Source organism: Balaenoptera physalus (genome assembly GCF_965194825.1).
Source record: "Balaenoptera physalus genome assembly, chromosome: 16".
NCBI lineage: Eukaryota > Metazoa > Chordata > Mammalia > Artiodactyla > Balaenopteridae > Balaenoptera > Balaenoptera physalus.
Window position 1 is genome coordinate 90049374 of NC_138898.1, and position 22425 is coordinate 90071798.

General features: G+C 45.4%; 1 protein-coding gene across 8 annotated transcripts in view; it reads right to left on the bottom strand.

The window, feature by feature from the left end:
* The window catches only part of SDK1 (sidekick cell adhesion molecule 1), a 1005745-nt gene that overhangs the window by 461526 nt on the left and 521794 nt on the right, over window positions 1–22425 (bottom strand). The window lies entirely within an intron of this gene.

Below are 22425 nucleotides of genomic sequence, written 5' to 3' on the forward strand. Positions count from 1 at the left end.
CGTGCAGCCCGGGTTACAGGAGCCAAGCCTGGCCCGGCCCGACCAAGCCACAGCTGGCTGGGAGACCCACAGCGAGAAACAAGTGTGTGTTGCTATAAGCCCCTGAAATTTGTGCAATGTTAGCTACCACAGCAAAAACTGACTAACATTCAAGCATAATAACCACAGACCCAAGGCTACCCCCAGAGAATCACATGTCATCTTCTCTCATGGTTGTATTCAGCAGCTTTGTTCAAGAGAAATATACTCCAACTCACACATGTATCTTTAATTTTACTGGCAGCCACACTGAAAAATTAAATGGTAAGAAGTTTAAAAATATATTTTATCTCATCCAGTATGTCTAAAATATAATCATTCAAAATGTGATCAATACAAAAATGTAAACTTGAGATAGTCTCCTGTTTTTGACACTAAGCCTTCAAAACCTGATAGCATTTTGGTACAGCATGTCACAACTTGGATGAGCCGCATTTTAAGTGCTCAATAGCCACACGTGGCTAGTGGCTGCCATACTGAACAGTACAGGTCTCCAGAATGACTCTTCTTCCTAAACTTCCACGAGTGAAAAGAAGAGAATTCCAGCACCAGCTCAGCTGCCAACTCTCTACAGAACTCTGAGCAAGGAATATGTCTGGGAGTCATGTTAACATGAGAGATTAGACCATTTCCCAAGTTTCTCTCTGCTTTGAGCACTTAGGAAATGTCAGAGCAATACTGACTGCTCAATCACTCGGGAGTTCTTGGTTATAAACGATAGAAACCAACCCAGGCTAACTTACGTAAAGCAAGGGGTGGGAGGTTTCCAGGAAGGTTCTCAGGAGTTCACAAAACCAATAAGAGGCTGGCCAGGCAGTTTTAGAAGACAGACCAACAGGAGCTAAGGTATCTCTAAGACATCATACAGTCAACACCTTCTAGTGGGAACGGTCTGGCGAGGATGTCACTGGCACTGCTGTAGGACTTGCCGCCTTTGGACACGACCACGGTGAGTTCTAAAGCAGCTACAGCGCCTTATGTAGAGGAACCCAGCCCTCCCTCTGTCTTTGTGTCATCCAGGCTATCCCATGTCCTGGGAGAGCCGGGTTCCCGGGTGCCAGGTGGCAGGATGGGAACATCACGTCCCTACAGGGTTTCACCGCCATCTTCACCAATGCAAGTGCTTTTGGACATAAGGCACTTGTCTTAGTATTAGGAAGTATGCAAAAATTCAATTACATATTTTCTATCCTCAAGGATCCTGGAGGCATTGATTAGACATCATTTAGTGGGTTTTTGAATTTCCAGGTCCTAGAGGACAACAGGGCTGTGGACAGTTTTGTCAGGATCCTTGAAGTCGTATCAATGCATCTCATTAAAAAATTATGAGCAACAAGATTATGCTATTCCCATATCTCCACTTAAAAGAAATCAAATTTCATCGTTCCTTTTAAAATTCCTGCAATTATCAGAAGTGCTCACAGATTCATTTTTAGATAAAATGAAAGAACTAAAGTGAACATAGCTTATCATATAGTATACGAAGAGAATGATTCAAAAGATATGAAAACCTTGCTAATTCTGCACCAATACCTTATTATGGAAAGCACTGGTTTCTCACAATATGCGCAAGATTTTTTTGCCTCCGTACAATGCAAAAATGAAGTCTACTGCTCCACAAATCCTGATAACCCCAAATTAGATCTACACTAGAATTCTAAGATCCTATTTGCGTATAATTTATCAGAGTCATTTCCACTGTGGTGATATTACCATTGTTTTGTGATGATATACTGTACAAAATGCCATTATCAAGGAATTACATTCTGTGAACAGTGAATTCAGTAGCAGTCTGTTAATGCATCACCATTGATTCATTGGATACATTTTCTCTTTGGGTCCTCAAAAGCCTTTGTAAATCCACTCTACAGCAGGGCAAGTAATAGCACAAGCCCTCCAGAGTGGGGTGTGGTTCCTGTCCTGTCCTGCTCTCAGGGGCCAGAGACCAGGCTGTAGGAGGTAGGATGGGGCGCAGTTATGGAAACAGCATCAGACTGTGTGAGGAGCCCTTCTCCCTCAGAGCAAGGAATTCTTTCCACAGTTTTCACAACAAATCGCTGAGTGAGGACAGCCTGGGAACAGCTGTAAAAATACGGTTTCCTCCCTCAGCAGACAGAATCTGTGCACGTCCACAGAAAACAGAAGTAGAGTCACAGATGTAGAAAACACACTTATGGTTACCGGGGGCGGGGGGGGAGGGGGATAAATTGGGAGATTGGAATCGACATATACTCACTACTATATGTAAAATGGATAATCAGCAAGGACCTACTGTAGAGCACAGGGAACTCTACTCAATACTCTGTAATGGCCTATATGGGAAAAGAATCTAAAAAAGAGTGGATACATGTATATGTATAACTGATTCACTTTGCTGTATACCTGAAACTAACAACATTGTAAATCAACTATACTCCAATAAAAATTTTTTTAAAAAATGCATTTTTTAGTTGTTTAGGTTTCAAAAGAGCTGTGAGAACAACTGTTGATTACTACCCCACGATGATATTTCAAGACAAGAAGATTTATTTCCAAGCATAACTTGGAGGGATAGGAGAGAAAAAGATGTTACAACTACTACGATGTGTAAAATGAAGAGAACGCATCTGCTTAAAGAACCATCAGGCCCAGAGAAATGACAACATGCTCTTTTGAAGTTTTAAATAACAACATGCTTTTTTTGATTTGTTAAATAACCAAACAAATATAGCTTATGAGCAACAGCAACCTTGCCTCTGGGCATTTCTGAGGAATTAATGAGCAACTGACACAGCCCAGGGCAAAACTCTTCCAGCCTTTCAGAAATCCCCAGGAAAGGCCCTAGGCGGGCCTCGATCATGACTGCTTAATTAATGGTACTTGTCTTACTGAGGGAAGACGTTTCTGGGTTTCTGGGGTTCACTAAGACCCAGCAGTCCCTCCCCTGCCCTTCCTGGGCACTCGGAAGACTGCACTTGCCAGCCTTCCTGTAACTAGTTGGGCCACGTGACAGGATGTGGTGAATACAATGGAACTAGAAGCGGCATCTTCATTTCAGGGCTGAATCAGTGAGAGGCCCAAGTGGGAGTGTCCAGTCATTCCTGTGACCTGCGAAGGCCCGATGAGCTTGGGGCAGGGGAGCCACAGGATCAACACCGCACAGTTCCCCGAGCCCCCACATGGACCCGCAGTGGACTCTGTGTGGGTGAGCAATAAAGCAGTGCTGTCGTCAAACCACTGAGACCACGGGGTTGTCTGTGGCAGCAGTGGAGCCTAGCCTGCTTACTACTCGAAGTTGAAATTAAAAACACATCACCGCAACAGAAGTACTTCCCCAGCCTCACCCGCTTCTCTTCAGAGTAGGTGAGATACACTCCTTCACGGAAGCAAGTAGGCTCGGCATCTCAAGAGCCAACTTTTGGGTCAGAGTCAGGTGGAAAAGACCCCCAACCCAGATGGAGGAGGTACCAAGCCCATGAAGCCACTGTTGAGCTGAACTGCTAGTTAAATCCTTGGGTTGGCGGGAAGGAAGGGGAGTTTCCACAGAGAAAAGAACATGAATGACCTAAAGTGTCACCTAAAGCAAGTCACTTAGGCCATTAAGACTCAGTTTTATTACAGTAAGTCCCGTACATACGAACGAGTTCCGTTCCAAGAGCGCGTTCGTTAAGTCCAGTTTGTTCGTAAGTCCAACAAAGTTAGCCTAGGTACCCAACTAAGAAAATCGGCTACATAGTACTGTACTGCAATAGGCTTATAATACTTTTCACACAAATAGTACATAAAAAACATACACAAAAAATAAACATTTTTAATCTTACAGTACAGTACCCTGACAAGTACAGCAGTGCAGTACAACAGCTGGCACACAGGGGCTGGCATCGAGGGAACAGGAAAGAAGAGTTACTGACTGGAGTGGGGAGAGGAGGTGGGAGAGGGTAGAGCTGAAGCGTCGTCAGCAACGGGAGACGGAGGGCGAGCTGCAACGTCACTCACGCCTGCCGTTGATGGAACGCACGTGCGCACGTTTGAAAGTTCGCAACTTGAAGGACTGTGTGTAGGGGACTCACTGTATCTGTCAAATGACAGTAACATGACGGCCTCACGCAGCAGACGCTGTGGATCCCCCACGGCAGTGCCCACTGGCAACCTCCCAAGGCCAGTGTCCGTATCCATCCCTGACAGCTTTCTCTGGGGGCCGGAGCCTGCTCTGCCTTCACCCACAGTGGCCAGACGTGCCAGAGAATTCGCTCCCCCCATGCACCGCTGTCAAACCGACGATCACGAGTCGTCTACACACCTTGGCCCCCTCCCTCTCCCCTGTACACGTTCCGCACTGACTCCAGAGTCCCCCAGTGGGATTAAGCTCTGCTCGTCTACGGCACTACCCACTACTGTGCCTGATAATAAGCCTCTGTCGGGCTGCCTTCCCTTAGTTGTGTCATGTATCACCCCTGTCCTAGGACTGCCTCTTGGATAAACCACTTGCATTGAAATCCTTGTCTCAGGGGATGCCTCTGGGACATTAAAACTCAGAACTCAGCTTAGGGTGTAAGAGGGAGAATTCAAAATAAAACAACACACAAAACGCACAGTCCTGTGTCCTGTCTCCAGAAAGTGCTTACTAGGTGCCAGCATTTATCACTGTCATCGTTATTTACTATGAGCTCTGGGAGGGAATAAGAGAGAGGAAAGGCTCCAATGAAACTGTACAAGCAATGAAGGTCGGCACTGTGGAAAGACGGGGAATGAAGCAGGCCAGGAGCAACTAAATAATTCAGCAGCATCCATCCTGTTTATTGGAAGATATGATAATACACGCTATAGGATCCACCAACTTAGGAGAGAAAACGGGCACACAAAAATGCCCCAGCTCCACGGAGGGCTGGGAGTGGCTGCCAGGATGAATGGCCAGGGTGCGAGGCACACGCTGACCTGATATAAAAACCGTCGCAGGTTCTCAGTAAGTGACACATGCACAGAAAGCTTATGAACAAGAAACACCCAGCGTGAAGGCGACAACCATCAGAGGTCTGCACTGCATTCTCTACAAAATGCGAGGACGTGTAGTAAGTTCCAACCCCACAGCGGTGCCATCGGCCCCAGTTAACTGCCCTGGGGGACCAGCCCGAAGGGCACCGGCCGGTTTGCATGTGGTAACTCAGGAAGCGGCCAGCCCTGAGGACCTGCCGGTCATTTGCATCTCCAGCTGTCCCCCCAGCACGTCAGGCCACCCTACCCACACTCCCTGTGCCGCACACGCACTGCACTCTGGCCAGTTGCAGCCGTCTCACCTGCGGGCAGGTTCAGGCTCAGGTACGTCAGGTTCAGGTATACCTGACCCGTCCCTCCCACCACCCCCAGAGCTGCCCCCGGGGTTGCTGTCAGAGAAGGCTGGGGGAGCAGGAGGTCAAGGAGAGCACCTTCCTTCCCGCCCTTTCTGATTTTCCCACCTGGAGTGACAGGGGCCAATGGCAAGGAGAGGGGACCAGCTCTCACCTGCCCAAACCCAGGCCTCGCGCCCAGGCCCGCTCATCAGTACGGAAGCCTCATCTGTAATGACCTACCTGGGGTGGGGTCGCCTTTTCCTCTGGAAGTCTGAAGGAGCCACAGCACAGGTGCACTTACTTTCGGAGACTAAGCATCTTGCTTCACATAAAGTGGGGAGCGTCCCGGCCGCCCCACGTGCCCTGTACTTTGCCTCAGAGTGTCTCCCTCTGTCCCCCCGCCAGCCTGTGAGCCTCCTGTGTCCCCAGCACGGGCCTGGCACACAATCGGTGCTGCCAAATGGCTCAATGAAAGGATGTTAAATAACGAAAAAGTCAGGCAGGCACTGATGTTCCCACATCTAAGAGACGGAGTTAGCCACTCCACCGCTCAGGGTTCTCGTGAGGAGTTAAAAAGAGGCCCAGGTCCCTACGTCAGAGGCCAGTACACAGGAATGCCAGGAAACAGCAGCAACAACAAAGTAGCGGTGCATCCCCTTCAAACATACTGAACACCTTTTATGTGTATGGCACAAGGGATTCAAATGCAGGAGGCCCTCAGGGAGCCTCAGCCTAGTGGGATATAAAAGACGCACAGCCAACAAAAGCTGTCAACAAAGGAAGCCCTCAGAAGAAGACTGTGTACCTTGGGAAGAGCTTTGCACCCCTGGTTAAGGGACTTGGACAGTATCTGGCAATATTCTTTTTAAGGGTGGTGACTTGATTGCATCTATTTTACAAGTAGGATGCTTGAGGCCACGTGGAGCTTGAGGAGAGGGAAGAGGCTGGGACGGTAGAACGATGAGAAGCTCACATCCTGAGGAAGATGAAACTCAGGGCGTCTGGAGCAGAGAGGAGGGACCAGATTCAGGGCGTCTGGAGCAGAGAGGAGGGACCAGATTCTAGACCCAGCGTCTTGGATCATGAGGCAGAGTGATTACTAACGGGGCTGACGATGCGAACGGGGTCTGGAGAATAGCTCTCAGGCGGCTGGTTCTGTCTTCATGGTAAAGTGTACATTCCTCAGAAGGGAGATGAAAGGCCTTCATAATCCGGGGTCCTCAAAGCCTTCCGCTGGCCCCCAGGAGCCCTGGTTAGCCTTCGGGGGAATTTCTGAAACTCACTTTTGCAATGAGACAGCCTCGGACAGCAGATCTTCACACACACACACCCCACACACACCACATATACACACACACACACCCCCCTGGATCAACCTATGGGAGTCTGCCCAAAGAACTCTGTCCTTCGGATACACCCCTTCCCCAAGGCTCTCAGGAAGGAGACCACCCTGTTGTCCTTTATAAATTCCTTTGGGACGATACAAAAAGGGCTGCGCATGCTCTTAAACTTTTAAGAAACATTTTTTTTCTTCCTAAAAAAATCTTAGGAGGAACTTCAACGTAGAAAACAGAGGAACACGGGGGCCACGCCAGATTAAGAGTGTGTGCTGCACACGCCTGAAGCCCCGCCCGATGCCACCCAGGAAATCTGCTTTATGCCTGGGGGCCTCTTGGCGCCTTCCCAGGACCCCTGGGCTCTGCAGAAGCCCGTAGGAAAGCCCCTGGGCTCCATCAGTCACGCCACTAGCTCAGACGAGGATCACATCTGCGCGGCCCCTCCAGCCAACACCTGTACTGACCTGTGGAAATGGGGCAAAAGCTCCATTACCGAAATTACACTTGAAGCGAACAAAAGCCAGAACGATCTCTTAGGTATGCATGACTAAATTGTTTTCTGCATCAATACAGTACAGTAACTCAGAGGATGCAGAGAAAGTCTAAATTACAGAATATTTTCTTTTAAATTAGTTTCATTCATTTTAACAGCTCAAATGAATTGCTAACGAAGTGGTTCCAAAAAGAGGCCCTGCCAAGGCCACTTCAATAAAAAAAGGAAGTTCAGCGGTAATAGTGACCTCGGTGCTGTCTAAGCCCTTAAAAAGAGTCTGTCCGGGTAAGTAGGCAATAGGTGCCCCTGCAACGCTATCTACAGTCCAAACTGGCTCTGTCTCACAGATAGGGCAAGGGGAAGTGTCACCCCAGGCCAGGCCAGGTGATCGTAAACCCTAAACGTGAGGCTTACGGAGTCCCAGCACAAATTCCAGGAGGACAGAGTCAGGGTTTGGGGTCAGATTACGAAGGAGAGAAGAAAGACGGAAGCCCTGATGGGACGGCGTTTCTTGGTTAATGCTGACCGGTCAACCTGCCTGCACCACCCCAGGAAGGGTCTTGTACTGCCCCCTCCGCCGCCGGCTCGTCCACGGCCCAGCCCTAACGTGGAGGGAGACCGCACAGCGACCTCCCAGGAGAAGGCGAAGCGAATGTTTGCAGAGCCGCGTTGCAACGCCGTGTACAGCAACCGCGCAGGTGACGGCGCCCTCCACCATCTCCCGGAGCCACGCTGGGATCCCGGCGCCTGGAGCCGAGGTGCCGCTCCCCACTAGCTATTTTACGTTTGGTAGTGTATACATGCTGCTCTCTTTCGTTCTCTCGAGGGTGAGTGCCAGCCAGTTACCCGTGTCTTTCCGATCGCCTCCCGGGAGCCTCGTGCGAGTCTGAAGTCTGCGCTCGGGGCCCCCCTCCGCCTCTTCCCAGCAGGATGAACGACCGCCCCGCGGAGGCTTCCTAAGGCGTCCTGCCCCTGCGGCGGAGCTGAAGCCCTCGCGCTGGCCTTGCGCTCAGTCGCCTGCCCGGTGACCTCCTGTCAAGGCTGTGTCAGCTCCCTTCGTGTCGCCTCCAACCGGGGGGACGGGTTTTGGGGAAAACCGAATAAGAGGGGGCGTGGGTGGAGCAGCAAGAGGCCGTCTGGGGATTTAGCTCGGGTGCTTCTGGGCTGAAAGGATCTGTTTCTCACCTGTCTGCATGTTCTTAAAAAGAACAACAGGGCACTGTCTTAAGATGTCACCACACATCTGTGCGCTGCTGCACTTGTATCTGGATCTTGGCAGCCCCCCGGGGAGGTGGCCGAGCGCACGCAGGGCCGTGTCCCTGCTGCCCTGCGCCTGCGGCCAGCCAGCAGTGTGGCCCGACAGCTCGTCACCCGGCCAGGCCCTCCGCACCCAGCGGCCGGCGCCACTCCCTCCCCAGTTCTTCACTCGCCCGCCCACTGCTGCGTGTGGCCGGGCTGCAGCCCTGACCGGCTATTAGGCATTCATTTCTAATAGGGCTAACACTTGACAATTATTTTTGCCAGAAATGAAGGCCCACCTCACCATCCTGGGGTCGCAGAACACACCCTTCTCTCTGCGAAGCACGGCGAGAATTAAGTTCATTAAGATCTTTTCATTATGACATCCTTGCTATCAAAGGGCACGGAGATGATTGACCTTGGCATCTAGGATTAAGGCTGCATTATTTTTCTTGATTACCAGCAGCAGAATAGAAGGGAAATTATAAAGCCATTGAGAGGATTAATACAGCCTTGATCTCTCTCCTGGCTCTTTATCTCAAGTGATTAAAATTCTGCAGGAAAAAAAAAAAATGGTCATGTGGCATACGCCGGCTGCCACAGACAGACACAGTATCAGCTCCGTGCATCAGCTCGCGGTGACAGCCGCGCAAAGGTTAATTATGCATGCCGTATATAGTTTTAATCACTTTAATCAGAGCACTGTTCCGCTACAGACCAGGCTGTAACTTTTCTACAGGCAGGGGAAGCAGTGCAGGCAAGGTGGTGTTCGTGCAGGAAAAAAGAGAAGAAAAAGGGTACATTCACCACAAAAAAGAAAGATAATGCAAAAGCTACTGACTGAACAACAAGATTAAAGCGGGCGTCCATCCTGAACAGGCAGGGAAGGGTGAAGGCAGGCTGGAGGAGCTGGGAGGTGAGGCCGACTTCGAATCTTCTCCGCTCCAGTTGTGAGGCACAGCCTGGCACCTGGTCCAGGAGGCAGGCTATGGCCTCTGCATCCATCGAGCACTGCGGCTGCAGGCAAACGGCTGAGCTCCCAGGCCTGTGTTGCTGGCTGCCGCACCGTATAATCTCACAGGCACTTCTAATTCCCTGCCACGTTCCCTGATGCAAAGTGCACAGTTCCTTATTGTACCTCCACCTTTATCCAAACAATAACGTGTGCTAAACGGTTCACATCTGGTTCCTGGCCAGCATGTACAGCAATGTACCTTCAATTACATGCTTTTGCGTACCGCCGTGTTTTGCCCTTACGATTTCGTGGTCTGGTTTCACTGTCAAAGAGTAAGAATATTGAGAGCTTTTTCAGTGCTGTGGATAATCTAAAAACCAGGCAAGTTACTACACACAGAATACTGAGAATTAATCGCCCCCAGAGAAGCATAGAGGAGGAGAGACCAATTGGGTACATTCTCTCAAAGAGAAATTATTGACGGTCTGATATAAAGGTCGCAGTTTAAGGAATATGCAGGACAATTATACATTTTTCATTACGGTCACCTGCATTAGAAAATGTTAATAAAAAATTTTTTTGTTCTTGACCTGGGTGGTGATGACACAGGTGTGTTTACTCTGTAATAATTCATTCAGCTGAGATTTTTATACTTTTCTGTATGCATGTTATATTCTTCTATTAAATCAACTTAAATGTCACAGGGCAGCCCTGAGGTTAAGAGAAAAATGATATTTCATCTAGGAGTAGAAATGATGACTATTCCAAGATGAGGAGGCAGGTGACAGGAAGTGACAAAGAGGATCTAGGACACTCTCCCGCCCTCTGACTTCAGGTCTCACTTTGCTCATCTCTAAAGAGAGGTGCTTCTCCAAGATGGAATTGAAGACCCCACTATGATTCTGATGAGTACAGTTTTAATAGTCACTATGACCGAAGGATTTGGTTTGCAGTTAAAAGCTTTTATTTTTTAGATAAGTGAATTTTTAAAAACTTTAATGTGAAAAAATTTTTTTTAAATATACTATTTGATTTTAGGGAGAAAATGTGAAGAAAATGCTCTCACTTATCAAAGAATATAGAAATATTTTATTTTATTCTAAAACTCTCAAATGTGGAGATCTGAATGCTACATATGCTTTAATGGGGTGTAACTTACAACAGCCTTTCCAAGTGAATTTGATAATATGTCGCATTTAAAATATGCTTTCCTTCTGTCCAGCAAATCCACTTCTAAAACTGTTTTCTAAGAAAATAACCATATATGTATGAAAAGACATACGTATAAGGGAGATCACTGCAGTTCACTGGAAGTAAACTGAATGTCCACTGATGGACATTATTCCAAATTTATTTAATTTGGAAAATCCATATAATGACATTCTATGATGATGTTATATACTGACATGGAAACCTGTCTATGATACAGCATTAAGTGAAAAGGAGATTATAGAACATTATATTTCATATAATACCATTCCTGTACATATTTGTATATTTTCAAAAAAAAATTTGGAAGGATATACCTCCAAAGTTGACAGTGGTTAATTCTCTATGATAGCATACAGGTGATTTTACATTTCTTTTTCTTACTTTTTCTGTATTCTCTCCTTTCTTCATACTTTTATAGCCATAATTAAAATGGGAAAATCACCTAAAGATTCCTAACTGGAAAACAGAGCGAAGCCTCCATCACATATAGTTCACATCTCTGATGGATTAACGACCCCCCAGATGACACGGACGCAGGGCAGGCACAGAAGTAGGAGGCAGCTGAGGAGCATATGCTCTTTACCTCTTTGAGATACCTGACATCTCACAACGTGATAACAGCTGCCGTCTGCTGAGGCCCTACTGTGTGCAGGGAGCCACTGTTCCCTCAGTGAATCCTCACAACTGCTCTGCCAGACAGAGAGGACTGTCCCCACATCTGGAAGAAACCAAGGCTCAGAGAGGCTGAGTGCAGGGACAGTAGAGAGGGGGTGATGCCCAGCGGCTTGAGGCCACACTAGCCTAAGGGTTAGGGGCTCTCTGATAGGTCAGGTGACCAGGGTTAGGGGCTCTCTGATAGGTCGGGTGACCAGGGTTAGGGGCTCTCTGATAGGTCGGGTGACCAGGGTTAGGGGCTCTCTGATAGGTCGGGTGACCAGGGTTAGGGGCGCTCTGATAGGTCGGGTGACCAGGGTTAGGGGCGCTCTGATAGGTCGGGTGACCAGGGTTAGGGGCGCTCTGATAGGTCGGGTGACCAGGGTTAGGGGCGCTCTGATAGGTCGGGTGACCAGGGTTAGGGGCGCTCTGATAGGTCGGGTGACCAGGGTTAGGGGCGCTCTGATAGGTCGGGTGACCAGGGTTAGGGGCGCTCTGATAGGTCGGGTGACCAGGGTTAGGGGCGCTCTGATAGGTCGGGTGATCAGGGTTAGGGGCTCTCTGATAGGTCGGGTGACCAGGGTTAGGGGCTCTCTGATAGGTCAGGTGACCATTCTGATTAGTCAGAGTTCATTCTGATTGGTTAGGATCTGCTCCTGGCTGGAATTTGAATCTAGTTCTCTCTAATTCTGAAGCTGGATCTTTTAACTGTGCCGTTTCATCTATGAACACGCTACCTCTCAATCTAAGAATTAAAATTTATACATAAGGCCAATGGGAGGACAGAGAGAGAGGTTATTTACCTTATCCAATAAGTCTTTGTTTTACAGAAAGAACAATGTATAATTTATTTTTACCAATCCCTGTTAATATTAAGATATATTTCAACCTCCCAAAATTGTTTTGGGGACACAGAGTAAAGTATTAAAATGCTAAGGCTCGGTGAATGCAGCTCAGTATCTATATCCCACCTTAGCTACTTCACGTGGAAGCATGGTCACTTATCTTGATTAAAAGTGCCACCATGTCAAAAGAAAGTAAGTATCCATGTCCCTTTAAAAAAAATCTTTCCTTTGGCCACTGAAGATCGTTGTATTTTGAGGTTTGAAATCCGAAATGTAATCTGTAGTATCTTAAACTTGAAGTGTCTTAGGATGTTATGAGTCATCTATTTCACATTTTAAAATTGTAAAAATAACATCCAGAGAAAAAGTAATGTCCTGCAACCAGTTACTGAAAGCATCCATTCTCTTAAATAGAATAAGTGCTGATAAGAGGATGATAATATTGGATTCTTCCTGTCTTAGTTCTATTGAGGCCCCAAGAAATTTAAGTAATGATTCCTTCCATATCCCACAGTGTAAGATCTCAAAACCAGACCTGCAACATTGGATGTAAAAAATCTGTTCTGCAACTTTCAGCTGCAGAAACCTGTTTTGCAAATTTGCAACCTAAAGGAGACTGGGGAAAGTAGCACCAAAAAAGCTGGAGATTAGAAAAAAATGTTGGAGAAAGTTATCAGAATGCTGGGAATCTAACCTTTATCCCAGTTCACCTCAAGTCAAGCGACTGGGGCTGCAGCAGACCCCTGGCAGAGTTTGGTTATGTGTCCCTGGCAATTTGAGGGTAAACAACAAGCTGGTGTCCAACTCACACCAGACCAGGCAAAAGGACTGGAGAAAGTGCCTACAGTACAAGAGCCGCCCCTGGGAATGTAACTACCCTCCCATCCATGGCAGTGTGGAAGTTTCCCGTGGATCGTGTATGAGCCAGTTTGGCATCGTCTTGGATCTTGCCCAAGAGAACTGCCTGGAAAGTGAAAGAAGGTAGCACCTGGTACCTAGCGGCTAAGGAAGGGAACACAAGGACCTGCAGGCTGGAGGAGGTGCATTCTTCCATATTAAGGGATCTGTAGCTGAAGATTCCCAGCATGAATTGGTCTCAGGATTCACAAGGGCTCTCACGGGAGAACTTCGCTTTTAAACACCTATGCACGTTCAAGAAAGTACTAGTCAAATACGAACTTTCCTGCATCCTCTTTATATCCCTTCCCCAACCCAACCTCTAGTCAATCTTTCCTTCCTCTGTCCGCAAGTCTGCAGACGGGGAGGGTTGAGCTAGCTGGGAGACAGAGAGAGGAGAAACAGAAGTGGGGAAACGGGAGAAGCCAGCCACGAGCCCCTTCCCCGCTGCAGGCTGCCTGTTCCACACAAGCCTGAAAAGAGCAGGGGGAACGAACAACTTCCAGAGCCTCTCCTGTGTGTTCTGTCAGTGTACTTTCTGAACTGGGGATTATGTGGGGTATTAAAGGGAGTGAAGGAGTGTTTGTTTTTCTGAGAGTGGCTTGGAAGGTAAACGGTAGAGACGGGATATAGTGCAGCTCTGGTGTCAGTTTCTACCTGTAGAGAGCATCACCTCCACGATTAGAACAGAAAAATCCCGGACAAAGTGCAAACCAATGCCTCTTCTTGGAACTGCCAGAGAACGGAAGCTGCAGGGCCCTGTGAACCTGGGGCTCAGGGCTGTGACCCTAACAGGGGTTCCCGTTCCTCCCCTATGCGCCATGCTGGCCTGGCATGTGTTTCGGTCTCTCCCCCAGAGGCAGAGCCCCCCACCCGACTAGGTTCCACAGTGTTCTCCTGCTACACTTTTGTTGCTCTTTCATGTGAATCGTAAGGCTTTTGTTTTTCAGGGGGATTAGAGGAGACGGGTACGGGGAGCATTGATGGCGACTGCCATTTGCCCCTTCCGGCTGCTGTAGGTTTCCACCAGTGCCTAAAGGCTGCGGTTGTGCTGTCCTTCCCCCTGCAGGTGAGGGGTTTTGTTCCTGAGGGAACAGAAGAGATGGGTCTGGGCAGGGTTTCAGCAGCGGCTGCTGTTCTTCTCCCCCAGCCAGCCCCAGGAGGGGAGCTTTCTTAAGACTCCCGTCGACCTTCCCTGTGAGCGCCCTGCAGGGCTCTGGAGGAAGCTCTGCACTAGGCTATGAGTGCCTGCACGCCCGTGGCCCTTAGGGCTGCACAGTCACACCAGCCCACACTTGACCTTAGACAATTTATTACAACTTGCAGCTGAATCTTCCTGTGGGCTTCAGTCCTGCCCAGTGGCGTCTGTCCCAGGTAAGCAATGCAATGCTCAGGTCCTGTTTCTCCCTGGAGGTGCCTATCTCTTTCTAGATTTGGAGTTAGTTGTTTTCCCTGCAGCTTCAGTTCTCTGGAACTTGAATACACACAAAGAAATAAATGAAGGTAAATTAAAATACTTTTCTTTCTTTAAAATTAATTAATTAATTGAATAATTTTGGCTGCGTTGGGTCTTCATTGCTGCACATGGGCTTTCTCTAGTTGGGCGAGCAGGGGCTACTCTTCGTTGCGGTGCGTGGGCTTCTCATTGCGGTGGCTTCTCTTGTTGTGGAGCACTGGCTCTAGGCATGTGGGCTTCAGTAGTTGTGGCTCGCAGGTTCTAGAGCACGGGCTCAGTAGTTGTGGCACGTGGGCTCAGTAGTTGTGGCTTGCGGGCTCTAGAGTGCAGGCTCAGTAGTTGTGGCTCACGGGCTAAGTTGCTCCGCAGCATGTGGGATCTTCCTGGACCAGGGCTTGAACCTGTGTCCCCTGAATGGGCAGGCGGATTCTTAACCACTGCGCCACCAGGGAAGTCCTAAAATACTTTTCTTATTTTTAAATTATGTAAAAGACTACTGACTGTTTAAAGCTGTAATGGTAAGAATGTATTGTGTGTTGATAGCATATTTAAAAGTAATATTATGATGATAATAGTAAAAGAGATGAGAGGGAAGAATTGGCAATATACTGTCAAAAGATCTTTATACTATACATGAAACAGTATAAGACCATTTGAAGGTAGATTCAAATTATTTTAAAATGTATATTATAAACTCTTTAGCAGTCATGATAAGAGTTTTCAGAAAAGAGGTACAGAGTTCAATGAAACCAAAAGTTGTTTTTTAAAAAATATATATAAAAAAAGTAATAAACGTCTAGGCAGGATGACTGAGAAAAGAGAGAAGACACAAATTACAAATACTGAAAAGAGAGAGGGAACATTACTATTGACACCATATATACTAAAAAGATAATAAAGAAATACTACAAACAATTCTACACCAATAAATTTGATAACTCAGATGACAAGGACTAACTCCTTGAAAGAAACAAGTTACCAAAACTCACTCAAGAAGAAAAACGTAACCTGAATAGTCATATATATCTATTTTTTTATGCTTATCATATTAATTTCATTTAAAACTTAAAGCGTACTTCAAAACACGGCATGGCATATTATCACAAATAAAGGTGGACATTTTATGATGACAAAAGTATTAATTCATCAAAAAAGTCATATATGTATTAACAAAATTATATTTGTAGTTGAAACATTTAAAAATAAAATGAAACAAAATGCCAGTCCCAGATAGTACCAGTGGTGAAATCTTCCAAACACACCAACTCTACAGAAAACAGAAGAGAAGGGAATACTTCTCAACTCATTTTATGAGGCCAGCATTACCCTAATACCAAAGCTAGATAAACACATTACAAGCAAAGAAAACTACAGATGAATACCCTTCATGAATATAGATGTATATATCCTCAACAAAATATTAAAAATTTGAATACAGGAATATAAAAAGTGTACAAAAGAAACATACATCATTACCAAGTGGAGTTTATCCCAGGACTGGAAGGTGGGTTCAATGTTGAAAAAAAACAATCAATGTAATTCATCTTATTAACAGATTAGATAAGAAAAACCATATGAACATCTCAATAGATGCAGAAAAAAAGAATTTAATAAAATTCAACATTCATTCATGATAAAACTCTCAACAAATGGTAAAAAAAAAAAAAAAAAGGAAAGTTTCTTAACCAAACATAGGATATCCACAAAAAACCTACAGCTAACATCATACTTAACAGAGAAAGACTGAGGACTTTTAAGGTCAGAAATAAGGAAGGGATGTCTTCTCCACCACTCCTATTCAACAGCCTATTCAATCCTAACCTATACAAGAAGGCAAGAAAAGGACATAATACAGATTGAAGAGAAGGAGAGAAAACTGTCTCTATTTACAAATGAGATGACTTGTCTATGTGGAAACTCTTAAAGAATTTATGAAAAAGCTCCTAGAATAAGTGAGTTTCACAAGATGACAAGGTACCAGATCAATTTATGAAAGTCAATTGTATGCCTGTATATTAGCAATAAACAATGAGAATTTGTGGGAAAAAAAGAACCCACCATTTACCCTAGTACCAAAAACAAACAAAAAAGAAAAGAAATACATGGGTATAAATCTAACAAAATTTGTGCAGGATCTGTATGCTAAAAGCTATAAAACACTGATGCAGGAAATCAAAGAAGACCTAGATAAATGGAGAGGTACACCATATTCATGGAAGATCAATGTGGTGAAGATGTCGAATTCTCTCAAGTTTGACCTATAGATTCAATTCAATACCAAATAATCTCTTCAAAATACCTGACCCTTCCAAAATGTCAAGGTCATGAAAAACAAGGAAAGAATGAGAAACTTTTACAGATTGGAGAATAAGGAGACATAACAACTAAATGTAACATGACAGCCTGGAGTGGATACTGCAACAGAAAAAGGACCTAAGTGGGAAAACAGGTGAAATCTGAATAAACTCTGTAGGTTAGTTAATGGTACTGTACTAATGTTAATTTCTTAGTCTTGATAAATGTATTATGGTTACAAAAAATGTTAATGTTATGGGAAACTAGATGAAATGTATACAAAACTTTCTGTACTAACTATGTAATTCCTCTATAAATCTAATATTATTTAAAATTAAAAGTTTACTTTCTTTTAAAAAAAGGTAATAGCACCTGCTGGAGATTTTCCCCAAGGGGTCAGGGAAAGACTGGTCTAAGGAGAATGTCTTGAAATGACAGTGAGAGACAAGAAGTAAAGATATTTATTTAAAAGCTGTTGCATCTTTCTATGTCCAACCTGTTCAGTGTAACAGTTATGCCCTCACTGAGCACTTATTTTGTTCCTGATAGCTGTCAACTTCTTCCCCCCAGAGACTGGCACATAAGGTCAGCTGCCTTAGCTTAAGCGGGGCAAAGAGCTGTAAAAGTGAGAAGTGGCCATTAATTGATATATTAGAATAAATTTATAGAATAAGAGAGTTAAGTTTAACTTATCAAAAACTCATAGAAACTCTGGCCTCTAGATTGTAATATCTTTATGGAATCTTCAAAGCAAAGCATTATACGGCTTTACATAAACTTTTCTGAGTGCTGACAAAGGCTCTGTATTAAAGAATAATGCATTTTTAAATGCCCTCTATTATTTTGATCTTTTTTACTTCTCATGACACAACGACAGTATGTACTCCATTCCCACTGAAGCTTTCACGTTACACTCAGATGGATGACCCAGAATAAATCCATGAGACACTTAAGTTGTAATACTCAGGGAATGTTAAATATCAGACGGCATTTCTTTCAAATAAAATTATTTAAACAGCATTTTCTTCTTCTACCCTGCGGGACCAAAGGAATCCATGTATGATTTGTTAACGGTTGCATGCGATGCGCTATGGTAGCTTCTGGTCTGAACTGTCCATGTGAGCCCTTCTCCCTTCTGCTGGGCAGCATGGCACTCCCACGCCCAGGTGACTGCCCGAGACAGCCCACGTCCTCCTCTTGGTGAGGTCTCAAAATCTTCAATTTCAAAGAGTCAAAAGCAGCGTGCCTACATCTTCTCATAGGCAAGGAAAACGCACCTGGCCTGTGGAGTGTGGAGCATGCAGGAGAAGGAGGAGGAGTTATCCAGGAGAGGAGATGGGGCTTTGAAAAGCTCAGAGCCGACGCTGACTTCCTACCGCCCCACTTCCCTCTGGGCTTTGCTCCCCCGGTGGAAATCTTAGAGAAATGAAAAATGCAGCTGTGCCAAAATGCACACCGTGTTAGTTCCCACTTATGTTTTTTAAAGAAATCTTCAACTGACAATGCTCTGCAGCCAATCAGAATCCCCTATAAGAACCACCAGAGTTAGCTTTGTTTTTCCCCAACGAGAAATGTCAATCAACCTCATATTTCCCTTCTGTATTACTGCCTTTCGACAATGTAATACAGTAATTTACATTTTCTTGAACAGAGCAATGATACCGTACACATCATTTATTCATCTCAGGATATTAGGCAACAAAAGCAAGCAATGTAGATGTTTCTCACTCTGAAGGCTAAAAGGATACCTTTTTTATAAACAGTAGCTCTTGAACATACATTAACAGAAATGTTTGCAATTTAACTTCTGTTATGGAGAAAAAGGTATATGCTATACGCTATACTACATGTAACTTATGTGCCCTTAGAGGTGCCCTTAGTTTCTGAAGAAACAGAATAAACAAGAGTATAGATTTATATTCATGCTAATTCTAAAATTAGAATGAAAGTCCAAGCTGTTTATCATGGTAGAATGCAGTATTAAAATACTGGTAAATTCTTGTGGAAGAAAAGTATAGAGGAAAGAACAGGGTTTGACCAGAGTAGCAGAGCATATTACATCACCTGGTTGTGAAGACTTCCACATACTTTATTTCATCTAATAGTAATGCAAATTGTGTTTTCCACAAAAAGAGCAAATTTATTAACCAGATGTCACCCAGTCTGTAAAGCCAACTTTGATAAGGTGGCTTTCTTTTCCTATTTCTTTTTTAATAAAGTCTAGTTCCCCTGTACAGACAGTTTTAATCTCATTATATCAAGGGCCTTCTTGATGGTATTTAATAACCACAGCGCTTCCCTGAGACAAATCTCCTTGCTCAGATGAGACCAGTCACTGAAATAAACCAAGCAGTGTATTTTCTTCAGAATCAATGATTGGTGACAGGTTTGTTTATTGTTCATTAATAAACAATAAACGATAACATTCCTAGTGGGTAATTGTCAGGTTACTTGATTACATTTCCTTCCAATTTATAAGGCTGACCTATGACTTATCAGTTTGGGCATTTCTTCTAAACTTCACACACCACAGAGTCGCAATCCTTCGTCATGGAAGCTAATGACAGAATTAACATTCTGCTAAACATTCAAACCAAAATGACCCTCGAGTTATGAAATAGGGTTTTTATGAGACACTTTATGTAATCTGTGAACTTGGATCATCTCTGGGAAGATATAAAGGATAAGTAATGGTCGCCAGAAAGCATTTATCTCTTCCATGAAAGAAAAACAAACACAAAAGAGAGCACACAGTGCAGTGGAAAACCATGAACAGCCAATAGATGATAGCTAAGAAATAAAACACACCATTATTTCCGAAGAAAATTCTGATTATAAAGACCCCACTATCTCAAAGCTGGAAAATAACCTAGAGATCCAAAAGTGTATCTTAAGGGTTTTCTTTAACATGTTTTAATCAAAAGGACCTATGTTTTAATATATCTTCACACCAAAATAATCAAAGTCTAATTTCTGAACGTGATTGGGGAAAATATGCTTTCAATTAAGAGTTCAATTTTTTTTCTCTCCTGTGCTCAAGGCCCTTTTTTTTCCTTCAGCCAGTTTGAGCTCATCTCCTCAGACTGATCGACCAAGACCAATTCTTATTTCATCTTCATCCAACACAATAAAATCACCAAACGTGGTTTTTCTGTGTTTGGTTGAACCTTAACTTCCCTTAGTTCTCAGGTCATCACTTGGAGAAGTAGGACGTTTCCATCAGTGCCAGGGATGAAAACCCACTTACGACAGCCGGCGCTACAACCTCCCACTGCTCCTCGTTAATTCGCCAGGAGGGCAGAGGAAAGGGGATGGCTGCGTCCTCCAGCCTGAACCCTTCAGGGAACCCACAGCCTCGCCACCACACTGGCCACTGAGCTGAGTGCTGTGGACTCAAGGCCGTTCACTCTCTTGGCAACCCAGCTCCCATGACCAATGGGGTCAAATTCCAGCTCTTCAGCTGGGAAACTGGGTCCTTCGCAGTGGGTCCCAATCCCTTCTCTCACACTGTTTCTCCATCGTCACTGCCCTTAAAACGCATCATGTGGTTCCCACGCAGGGGACGGCATGCTTCCTCACTCTGACCAGCTTGGTTTCCGCGTGCCCCCGGTCTCTCTCCTGCACTAATCCGTGGCCCATGGATTCTGGGGGGGAGGTGCGAGGCGTCCATAAGCCCCCTGGGATCGCGTGAGCCGTCGTGCGAGTGCGCGCATTGTTTCGGAGAGCTGGTCCGCGGCGTTCACAGTCTCTCACTACACTCCCCCTCGGCAGTGACGCTCCAGCTACTCTGGCCTCCTTCTCCTAAACCTGACAAACCCCTTCCTTCCTAAACCTTCTGTGCTTGTTCTGTGCCCCTTTCATCATTCAGAGCACACATCAGCCTCTGGAAGGGCTGCAGAGAGGCACCTATTTGCTGTCTGTCTTCCCCTCGGAATGGGGCTCATCAGAGCAGGGTCACCACTGAACTCCCAGAGCCTGGAACAGGTCTAGGCAGAGAGAGAGAGAGACAGGCCCAATCGATATTTGCTGAATTAATGAATATGTGAGTGAATCAGCCTTTCGAAGTGGTTTCAGACCTAACAGAGGTTCTGACGTGGCTGTGCTAGATGAGGGCAATCAGCTTCCCAATAATCAAAAGGGCTCACGTCATTCACTGTAAACTATCTGACTCAACTAATAACGTACAATCATGATGTTCTATTCCCTTTGCCTCTGCTCTGTTACTGTGGTCCCCTTTCCTTTCAGGCAGGTATCAAATCTCCTTTCAGGTGTATACAGTGCCGTGTTCACTGCTCTTCTCTTTGTTTTTCCAAATGCATATTTAAAGCTTGTTCACTTAGGACTGCAAAGGCTTCCTTTCTCTGTGAACCTCAAAATACCTTCTGGAAAGACATTAGTGGTAGGGATCTTGGGCTGTATGTGGGTTACACAGAAGAAAACCCATAAAACTGATGTGTTGAGAACTGAGGTGACTAGTCACCTCGCTTCTAGCTGGGGGCTGTTCCATCATTTCTTCATGCAGACAGAATTTTGGTAAATGGCACATCACATGTAAAAAAAATTTCTGAGCCTGTGGTCATACTACTACCACCTTCCAACATCCCTTCAAAGGGAGAAGGATGAACTGCCCTTCCCCATTCTCTCTCTTTGTCAGACTCACTCTCTTAAGGCTAATTCCAGCCTCCCTTTGTCAGGAGGCTCTGTCTACCCAAACACCCACTTTCACCCCTCTTTTTCCTCCCCTCTCTCTCATGGCTCCAACATGGCTTCCTGTAAATCTCATCTCCTTGGGCATACTTCACTCCCCAAGACCAGCGGCCAGGGTATATTCTTTCTATTCCTGTCTGATGTCTAAGGGGAAGGGGTTTGAATGATGGAAAGCTGAATAAATGTCTGGAAAACGCTAGCAACCCCAGCAGCAGAAGATGAAGTTCAAGTAGGAGCAAAGGAGACTGCTAAATTTGGAGGGTTCCTTCTGGGGAAAATGCTTCTTGCTCACTTCCGCTTCCTTGTTTGTAGAGAGACGTCTACTCCTGATCTCTTCCTCTGTCTCTTTCTGCCCTGTCCTTCCTTCCCTCACTGGGGAGACGTGTGACTTAGCTAATTAGGGGATTTGGGAAAAATACATAGACAGGGTGTGCTCAGCTTAGTTTCTCCCCTCTTCTTCTTTCCTAGGCAGGCTACCCAGCCCACAGAAGGTGCACCTGCCCTGCTCCTTCCTGCTCCTCCTGGAGCTGCACGCGTGCTGCCCAGGGCCGCCCAGGACTGAGTGGCTAAATTCAACTCTGGTTTTGGTGTTAGCAAACCCACTTTCCTGCAGATCCCAGCCACACCTCCAAAATCTGCTTTCTTAGTCATAAAGATAATATTTTAACCTCCCATCTGCCTTCCCCTTTTGTCTTATTCCATAGGTTGAGAACTCAGGCCGGAAAGAGGGGTTATTGTTTACTGGGCTCTTCAAACCATCACAGATGTTAGCGTATTATTTACTCTCTCTCCCTCCCCAAATGCTTCTAAAATGACAGTAAAAGATTTTTTAAAAATTATTGTTCTCTAAGTACAAGGCAAACAGAAGAGGCGATACAACACATTCTTGGAAGAAAAGAATTGATGGCAAGTTACAACTCAAGTGCCTGTTTAAAAAGATACCTTTAAAAAGTAAATACTGTAGAACCCAGAAAAAGAGGTAGGCCCTGG